Below are 3,885 nucleotides of genomic sequence, written 5' to 3'. Positions count from 1 at the left end.
ATATTACTGTCTCTTCAATTTCATTTTATCAGCAACTTGTTGAGCTTGTTGTTGAGACTTGCCATGTGCTAGCAATTGTGTTGGGTATGACTTGTACTAAACATGACAAAGATACAGCCCTTGCCTTCAGTGTGCTTAAAATCTAATGGAAGTGAGAGATGTGACAGACAGCAATCTGACACACTAGACTGAGGCACAAGTGACACTGATGGGCACATGGTTGAATGAATGAGTGACTCTGCCTTGGAATATCAGTTAAAACTTCAAAGAGGTTTGGGCATTCTTCTGACTTTGAATGAAAAGAAAACTTCCAACAAGCAAAGACGGAGGGAATGGCATGAACTGAATGGTGGCATTATAATCACTCATGCACATTCAGAGCACAATTTCAGCACCGCTAACAGGAGTAGGTGAAGGAAGGCATAGACACAGGCCTTGAAATCCTTGTCAGCTGCTGGGCATGAACTTAATCCTACAAGTAAAAATAAATCATTACAAATTTTTGAGGAGGGGAGTGATTTGATCCAATTTTAACTTAAGAGATTAAAAAATGAGTTTGGAGATTCATTATAAAGTTCCTGCTATAGTCCTACTGTGACATAATTCACACTTGAGGATTGATTGATACAGAGAGTGAACAAGAAGATTACCATATGATTCAGCAATACCACTTCTGGGAATATATCCAGAGGAATATGAATCCCTCTACCAAAAACACACCTGCACATGTATGTTCGTTCATTGCAGCACTATTCACAATAGCCAAAACAGGTAAGCAACCCAGATGCCCATTGAAAGTGGACTGGATAAAGAAAATGTGGTACATATACATGATAAAATATTATGCAGCCATAAAGAACAAAATCATGTCCTTTGCAGCAACATGGATACAACTGGAGAGCATCATTCTAAATGAACTATCATAGAAATAACTGAATACCATATGTTCTCACTCATAAGCAGGCCCTAAACTTTGGGCATATGGGCATAAAGGCAGGAGCAACTGACATTGGTCATTGCTAATGGGGAGAGGTAGGGAGGGGAGATTAGGGGCACAGTCTCTTATTGGGTATCAGGTCCACTACCAAGGGGAGAGAGGGCTTGCTAGAAGGCCAAACATTACCTGCATGCAACTTACTTATGTAGCAATCCTCACATGTACCCCCACAACTCTAAAATAAGCAAATACATATAAAATAAAATTAAATTAGCTGTAAGATAGCATTTCTCAATCAGGTCAGCTGAATAGTGCCTCATGAATTACAGCAATAGTAATTGTAGCTAATTATTTTTTAATGTACTTAGAAAAAAAATATATACATTCCTTTCACTAGCCTATAATTATAACATAAGGCTGTACACGCTCTGACCCAGATGACTTCTTGGACCTCATCTCTATTCTTCCCCTCGCTTGGCCGGGCATGGTGACTCAAGCCTGTGATTTCAGTACTTTGGAAGGCTGAGGTGAGAGGATTGCCTGAGCCCACAGGTCTGAGATCAGCCTGGGCAACTTGGCGAGACCTTATCTCTACAAAAATTCAAAAAATTAACTGGATGTGGTAGCACGCACCTGTAGTTCCAGCTCCTTGGAAGGCTGAGGTGGAAGGATCACTGGAGCCCATCAGGTCGATGCTGGGGTGACCGTGAGCGTGCCACTGCACTCCAGCCTGGATGATGGAGATTCCAACTCAAAAAATAAAAAATATATATATTCTTCCCCTCACTTAACATGCCCCAGGCCTATCAGTCACTTTCCTGCTGCTTAAATAGGCTGCCTTGGTTCTGATCCAGGGCCTTTGCGGTTGCTATTCTGTCTGCCCAGAGGAACTTTACTCCAGACCTTTGCTTATTCTTACATAATCTGGCACCTCATTTCTTACTGCCCTCCCTTGTGCTTACTCCTCTTTAGTCATTCACCCTCGTTGCGTTTCAAGAGTATCAAGCCTGCTCTTGGTCCAGAGTCTTTGCACTTGCTGTGCCTTTCTGCCTAGAATTCTCTTCCTCTATATTTCTGCATGGTTCACTTCCTCACCTCTATCAGGTCTTTGTTTATGTGTCACTTTTTCAGTAAGGGATCCCTGTAACCCTGTTTAAAAATTTGAAGTTAGGTTGGACTTGGTGGCTCAGCCTGTCATCCCAGCACTTTGGGAGACCAAGGCGAGTAGATTGCCTGAGCCCACGGGTATGAGACCAGCCCGGGCAAGACCTCACCTCTACAGTAAAAATCCCAAAAATTAGCTGGGCATGGTAGCGCATGCCTGTAGTTCCAGCTACTTGGAAGGTTGAGGCGAAAGGATCGCCGGAGCATAGCAGGTCGACGCTAGGGTGGCTGTGAGCATGTCACTGCACTCCAGCCTGGGTGATGGAGTGAGACTCCGGTTCAAAAAAAAAAAAAAAAAAATTTGAAGCTAAAATGAAATCTTCTCACCTTTTTTTTTCTGCCTTTTTTGTCCTCATAACACTTAACCACTTGGTATATGATAAGTTTCTCTTTTTATTTTTCCATGTTGGAATGTAAGGTTCAGCAGAGCAGGTATTGGTATCTAATTTTGTTTATTGCTCTAACCCTAATACCTAAAACAATCTGTGGCCACTTACTATGGTAAGTGCTCAGTAAACACTTGCTGAATGAATGACAGAATGAATAAATAAATGACTCCAGTGGCCTCATATCTCATGTCTCAGATAAAATGCCTTCGTCACAAATGCCTTTCCTGACCCTCCCACCTAAAATTACTGTTCTCATCTTAGTTATGCTGTATAGCAACATTATATTTTATTTTTCTCATAGTAACCATCATTATCTGAAAGTATTCTACTTATTTACTTGTTTATTGTCTGTCTTTTCCTTCCTCCGTTAGAATGCAGGCTCTGTGAGACCTGAGATCTTGACAGATAGTAAGTATTGAATAAACATTTGTTAAATGAGTGAATGTACAAAGCACTGTGCTGAAAGCTTCACACAGATGATCTCACCCACCACTCATAGAAATCCCAACTAAGCAGTACCATTAGACTCTTCTTTTCTCAAATGAGAAAGCAGAGGTTTAAAAAACATATACATCTAAAAAAAAAAAAAAGTGGTAGAACCCAGATTTGAACACAGGTAGTTTGATTTTAGAACTCATTCTGAATTAGTTTTTTTTTAACTGCATGACTTCTCAGAGTCTTCTGAATCTACAGTCTACAAAAGAAGGAAAGCATGTGCAACATTACTTAAACTTACTTGATGACAGGATCCTCTTTTTTTGTGGGATGTTCCTAGTTTTATGGTTATATTCTTGGAAATGCTTTCATACAGTTTCTACCCTTTTTTACTGGGAAGTTGTTAGAGCTTTATTTACAGGTTAGTAACATAACTCCATTGTCATCCCATGTGACCTAATATGCCTAGGAGATATGGTGGGATGAAGGCATAAAGGCAAAGACATCCCAGGGTTACTGTCAAAAAAAAAGTAATAAAGGAGGAAAAGTATCTAGGTGAGAGAAAGAAAGAGGGAACAACACCAACAACAATAATAATGATAGTCCCAGTAAGAGAAAGGCACAAAGATCACTTTCCTTTCAGCTAAATCTGTGATGGTTGTGTATGTGGTCCCGAGTAAGGCAGCAGGAAGTTAATTTTGGCCTCTAACTCAGAGGAGTCTGCAGATCCCCAGTGGGTGAGTAGACACTGGTGTTGTTTACTCAATGTTCATTCTCTTTCTTCCTCTTTTCTAATAGAACCCCATGTCTCCCCTTGTTATTCACCCTCCTTCCCTCAGCCTTGTACTTCCCTAAGCCAGTCACTCTCTTCACTGGCAAATAGTGTAGAAAGGAGCAGTTCAGCCGGGCTCGGTGGCTCAGCCTGTAATCCCACGCTTTGGGAGGCTGAAGTGAGTGGAT

This window comes from Carlito syrichta, unplaced genomic scaffold, assembly GCF_000164805.1.
Source record: "Carlito syrichta isolate Samal-C Ts95f unplaced genomic scaffold, Tarsius_syrichta-2.0.1 Scaffold309824, whole genome shotgun sequence".
Taxonomy (NCBI): domain Eukaryota; kingdom Metazoa; phylum Chordata; class Mammalia; order Primates; family Tarsiidae; genus Carlito; species Carlito syrichta.
Note: the sequence above shows the minus strand (reverse complement) of the source record.